Source organism: Vipera berus, assembly GCF_964194415.1.
Source record: "Vipera berus genome assembly, chromosome: 8".
NCBI lineage: Eukaryota > Metazoa > Chordata > Lepidosauria > Squamata > Viperidae > Vipera > Vipera berus.
Window position 1 is genome coordinate 20,360 of NC_138211.1, and position 6,224 is coordinate 26,583.

At 44.7% G+C, this 6,224-nt stretch overlaps 1 long non-coding RNA gene across 1 annotated transcript; it reads right to left on the bottom strand.

The window, feature by feature from the left end:
- Positions 1–1,939: 1,939 nt before the first annotated feature.
- LOC308671493 lies at positions 1,940–5,306 on the bottom strand. Its single transcript, XR_014027214.1, has 2 exons — positions 4,998–5,306; positions 1,940–4,418 (listed from the first exon to the last, which is right to left on the bottom strand). It is a non-coding gene; the product is annotated as an uncharacterized lncRNA (long non-coding RNA).
- Positions 5,307–6,224: the final 918 nt, after the last annotated feature.

A 6,224-nucleotide genomic window follows, 5' to 3' on the forward strand; every position in this document is an offset into this window, starting at 1 on the left:
ATCTACACGCTGATCTTGACGAGGACATCTACGTGAAAGGTCCTCCAGGTTTCAGACAGCAAGAAGGGGATACCTGGTTTCTACACAAAAGTCTTTATGGTCTGAAACAGTCTGGTTTAATGTGGTACTTATGTCTTTCTGACAAACTAAATTCAATGGGCTTTATTAAGTCCGAAACAGATGAATGCGTGTTTACTAAAAGATCCGGTAATAGGTATGAGATAATTCTTGTTTATGTCGATGATATTGTTTATATTGGTCCAAATAAGCAGATGAGTGAGGTTTTTGCTAAAGCTTTACAAAAGTTTTTCACGTTGAAGTCTTTAGGGTGTATTAACACTTATTTAGGTGTTCAAATTGCCAAAACTCAGAAGGGGTTTAGTCTCACACAAGAAGAGAAGATTGAACAACTGTTACATCACTGTAACATGGAGGACGCTAAGCCTGTGAGTATACCCATGCAAACTGATTTTCACATTTTGGCACATGAACCAAGTCCTGAGTTCGAAGATCAAACACTATATCGCTCAGTCATTGGGTCGCTGCTGTATATTAGTAGTTGGACTAGACCCGACATTGCACTTAGTGTTAATCTTTTATCACGACACGTAGGCAAGGCAAAACAGTTTCATTGGACATGTGTTAAAAAGTTATTGAGGTATCTAAAACACACCAAAGACATGAAGTTGTTGTTGGAACCCACACATACTGACTATGCAGAGTTATGTTGTTTTGCAGATTCAGATTGGGCGAGTGATAAGAAGTCACGGAAAAGTACATCAGGTTACATGATGTTCTTAAATGGATGTCCTGTTTACTGGCATGTGCGTAAACAGAATCTTGTTTCTTGTTCCTCTACAGAAGCTGAGTATGCTTGTGTGTCTGATGCATGCAATTCTTTAACCTGGTTTGATACTTTAGTCACAGATATCTGGACACATCCGATTCGACCGATCACAGTGATGGAAGATAATGAATCTGTGGTTTATATTTCTGAAACACGTTTTACAGGTTCAAGGTCCAGACACATTGACATCCGATATCAAAACATAAGGCAACTGGTTAAACAAGGTTTTGTGACATTACAGTATGTGCCTACATGTGATCAAATTGCTGATATGCTGAACAAACCACTTCCTACAGCCCAGCATGAGTATCTGCGTGAGAAGATGTGCCTTACTTGAGTCTTCACTTTGCTGACGAAAGAAGGGGAATGTCACTGCACGTTTTTTTTGTTCGTCAGAAAAGTTCATTTCTAACTGTACATTTCCCCTGTTCTCTGCACCTGTTGTGATAACTTATCTGGTAACCATAGTGAATCCCATATGACTAGCTATGTTATGGTTTCAGTCTGTTTACTGTGCATGTCTAGAGAAAGTTCTGAGTTGTTATCTGTATTGTTTTCTTCACTTTGCTGTTACTGTCTGTTACGTTAGGATGTAGTGAGCTAGCTCTGTATAATATATATTTAGTTTTTATATTTTTTGTAAGTAAAAGGTATTTATGCGTCGTGTTTTTCTTGCCTTCCTGCATGCACATCATGCATTCTCTGAAGCACGGTCCGTCGCCCTCTACAAAGGTGATTTTTACCTTGACATTCCACAGGCCCGGGGGGACGGTAAGTTTAAACGGACAGGAAGTGCGCCTTGCTGGGAAGGTCTCTGTGAAAGAGGACGCTCTGCCCTTTGTTGTTTCGCTTATCGGAGTCCCGATGCTAGGCAAAAGGCCTACGACGTCCTCAATGATAATTCTATGGAACGGAAAACCGTGCCCTCCTGTGGTAAAACCGGGTATTGCGGCCGCCGAAGGAAATAATCCTTTTTAAACGGCGTTTTGAGGTTATTACCTTTCTTTATTATTACCGCCTTATTAACATGAATAGGGGGACGGGTGACCCTTTTGCTGAGACACAGGCGCAGAATAAGAGGACCAAATATTGATAAGGTTTGATTAATAGAGAATAATAATCTTAAAACGCCACTTGAAAGGTTGATTTATTTTGGTGGCTGCTACGCCGGCGTATACCACAGGAGGGCACTGTTTTCCGTCCCTTAGCGATAGCGGCGTTGAGGCCTTCGAAAAGGTTTACCGTGGTCTCGGTGATAATGTTATGGGACGGAAAACTGCCATCCTGTCGTCAAAGCGGGAGTTGCGGCCGCGAAAATAAAAAAAATATTTTTAGTAGCGTTTTAAATGGACGGTCTACTAACTTGTTGATCGGACGTGAATTCCGCCGTGCCCGCAAGGTCGCCGCGAAAGGAACTTGGGCGATGACGATGAAGAAGAAATGACCGCAAGTCGGCCGTGATGGAAAGGTCCTATTTCAAAGAACTGGAGGACGGCCGATATCGACGAACAGGAAGTGCGTCGGGCAGAGAAGGTCTCTCGGAGATTATTCGTGAAGAACGAGCCGGCTGACGCGTAGAATGGTGACGCTTTGGCTGACGCTCTGCGCTTTTTGGGGCTTCTCTTCTCGGTGTCGCGATCTTAGGCGAAAGACCTCCCGCGGCCTCTATGTTAATGGTGTGGGACGGAATACGGTGCCCTCCTGTGGTCAAACGGGGTATTGCTGCCGCCGAAACAAAAAATCCTTTTTAATGGCGTTTTAACTTCTCCTTTTTATTAATGCTTTATTATTACATATGAATATTAACTCCTCGTTATTAATATTAATGTTTAAACGGAACCCGTTTGCTGCAACGCACGCGCAGAAGAACAAATCCTTCTTCAGAAGCCTTAAAGCGAATTAAGCCCTACGTTGGCCTGTTAATATTAATAATTTTAATAATGTATAATGATTTAAAAATGCCGTTAAAAAGGTTTTTTTATTTTTTTAATGTATTTATTTTTTGACGGAAGGATTCGGAAAGTTATCTTCCTATGCAAAAAGCGTTTTGTTGCGTCCTTGTTAATTTCCCAGGAAATTACTGGTTAACGATATGGGAAATAGCGGGTACTAGCAGAATTGCTAAATTTTGAGAAGCGTGGACCTGATCGATAATTGGGATGGAAACGCTGGGGAGCTTACGTAAAACAGGAAGATGAAGTAAGGTTTCTTTTTAAAAGGAAGGCTTCCTAACGCGTCTTCGTTTAGAATGGTAGATTTGTGACCGTTTGACTATTTTAAATTATTCCGGTTGTGTGTGCGTTCTTACGCGTGTGGGAATGCAAATTCAGACTGACCCTTCGGCACGCAAACAATTGTCTTTTTCTGAAAATTCCCCGCTTATCTTATCTTTAGAATATGAATAAATTAATTTTAATGCTTGGCCGTTGCAGAATGCAGACAAATGCGTCTTCGCCCGATATTGGTTTGTTGTTGCCTTTTCTCGAGATCCTCGCCTTTAGGCTTTAATTATATCGATAAAATAAAAATTAAAGTACTCCTGGTTTGATTTTTCAACCTAATTATTTAATGTTATTTTGACTCCTATATATTATACAAAATAGGATTTGGAATGAGACGTCATATTTTACCTTCTTAAGATATATGTATGTGCTATGTAGGCTTACTTTCCACAAATGTACTTTTCTCATTAAAAACAATTAAATTGTTCCCTAGTGATATGTTAGGTGTTTAATATTTTCAAATGTTTTTTTTGTGTGTTTGAGTCGTCCCGAGTCGTGGTTATCCCAAAGATCCTTTTTCCGGACGCGACCGGAATCCCGTTCCTTTTTGAACATGTTTCGCCTCTCGTCTGAAAACCCGCCTCGGCTCTGACTAGATAGTGGGGAATGGAAGGATTTATATTCCTTGTGGACGGCTTTTAGAGTCTCTTCGGATCCTTCCGCCGACTTGGTTACCGCAAAGACCGAACCCCGTCCTCTCACGCTGGCTCCACAGACTTATTTCTCCGTCTACAGCACGTGACTATACGTATAACAATATTTTTTTTTCTTGGTAAATACTGAAACTTTACTTCTCGTCAGCTTTCACGTAGATTTACAGAGAAGGCAGGAGACGAAAGCAGCAAAAAATGGGTTGAGGAAAGCAGAGCAGATCAAAGCGAAGCAAAAGAACCCACCTGCTAGGAGACGAAAAGGCACGGCTGCAGCAAGTTTGCATCCCAGGAAGCGGAAGGGTTGGCCTCCGGGGCGCGGGTGAGGAGGCCTGCTCGGCGGTAACGAGGGCGGCAGCTTGCCTGAACGAACGGGGTTCACGCGTTGACCCGAGTGGGAATTTGTGGTTTCCTGAATCGGCCGCGCCGGCCTGATGTACGCCTCGTGTTAAGCTGAAACCGAATGCTGGGGCTACCGTGATCTAGGAAGCCCCTGAAGTTTTCCGTGGATGGTCTGTCGAAGGCTGGGTGAATGAACCTTCCCGAGGCCAAGCACGTTGGCGAGGACAGGACCGATCGGGCGGTAGATCTTTTCCTTCCTCTCTAGGCCGTGTGGGTGAAGCGACTCCTTTTCTACTCCTGTCCGTTAAGAGAAGTGAATTATGATATCGTTTCGTGTAAAGGTTTTGCTTAAGTGGATTGGAAAGGCAAACTGAGACACCAGAGCCTCAGACTGAGACTGCAGGTGAAAAAAGTCCCCTTGGAGAGAATATAGAGTTGCTTAAAAGCTTACATTTTTTTTTGTTTTCTTTTTAGAAAAAATCTTTCCTCTTTCTTCCTTCTGGTAGAGGATGGGCTTCCCTGTGGCTCACGAGGCTCTCTGCGACTACAGAGCGGCCCTCTGGCTAACTGCTCCCCGACTGCTTTTCAGTCGATACGAGTCTCTGTGGATATTCTGCTACTAACTAGCGTAGACAAAATCTGGCAGAGCGTAACAACATTGTGGCAGTATTTTAAAAGGCAAATGTTTGATTTTAAAGAAAGTATCGGCAGGGGCCTGGAAAGTTTGTTACTCTTTGTGAAAAAGGCAGATGCCACATTATATCTCAACAACAAAACAGATAGTTACAGCATTGGCAGAGCCAGAAGCGATGGAGAGCGCTGCTGAGAAGATCAGAGCGGACCGTAGGCACCTAACACAAAACACCAACTCCTTACCTCTAAACTCCAAGCTCTTGCTGTCCCCCGTGGCCCAAAGGATAGGGTGGTCACCTTCCGCCTGAAACTTATCCCGATGCTTAATTTGAACTAATTTCAGTGGCATAATATTCCTCTGATTTTCACTTGATGTGAAATGTGATGATATGCCTCACCCCAAAACCTAGAACTAAGGAGAAACTTTCTGACAGAACAATTAACCAGTGGAAAAACCTGCCTCCAGAAGTGGTGAATGCTCCAACACTGGAAATTTAAAAAAAAAGACTGGGCAACTGTTTGTCTAAAATGGTATAGGGCAGACGTGTCAAACGCAAGGCCCGGGGGCCGAATCTGGCCCGCGAAGTGCTTTCATGTGGCCCGCGAAGCCATCCTGGAAACAGTGAGGGAACGGCCCCCGCTGCCTTGGCCCCGGCCCAGAGACCCTCCTTCTGCCAGAGACCCTCAGATCTCTCCCGCTCCTGCCCAGGCCCCCGTAGGCACCTTTGATGCGAATGCTGTAGAGCTGGCCGTGCCCACCCAGTAGGCCGTATGCACTCTAGCCACGCCCACCCAGTAGGCTATGCCCACCCTGGCCAAGCCCGCCCCCTTGAGGGCAACCGCAATGCTGATGCGGCCCTCAATGAAATTGAGTTTGACACCCCGGGTATAGGGCTTCCTGACTGAGCACGGGGGTGGACTAGATGACCTACAGGGTACCTTACAAGTTTGTGGTTTTGTAAGGTCTCCTGCTTGAGCGGGAGTTGGACTGGATGGCCTCCATGGTCCCTTCCAACTCTGTGATTCTGTAAGTTCTGCCTAAGCAGGGGATTGGACTAGATGACCTCCAAGGCCACTTCTTCTGTGCCAGGATTCCTTCTTCTGTGCCTGGTCCCGTCTCTTCAGATCTTTCCACCAACTCAGCACCCCTATTTCCACAAAGCAAACCCCAACCTGTCACACTGGCTCCACAGACATATTTCTCCATCTACAGCTTTCTCAGTAAATACTAAAACTTTACTTCTCATCAGCTTTCACACAGATTTACAGATAAGGCAGGAGACGAAAGCAGCAAAAAATGGGTTGAGGAAAGCAGAGCAGAGCAAAGCGGAACAAACAAACCCACCTGCTAGGACACAGAAAGGATTCTGTTGCTAAGAGGAGGTCCTTTCTAACTACCCCCCCCCCGCCCCGCCAGAAAGTAAAGCGACAGGCCCCTAGGAAAGGGCCTTCTCTGCACAGCTAACCGAA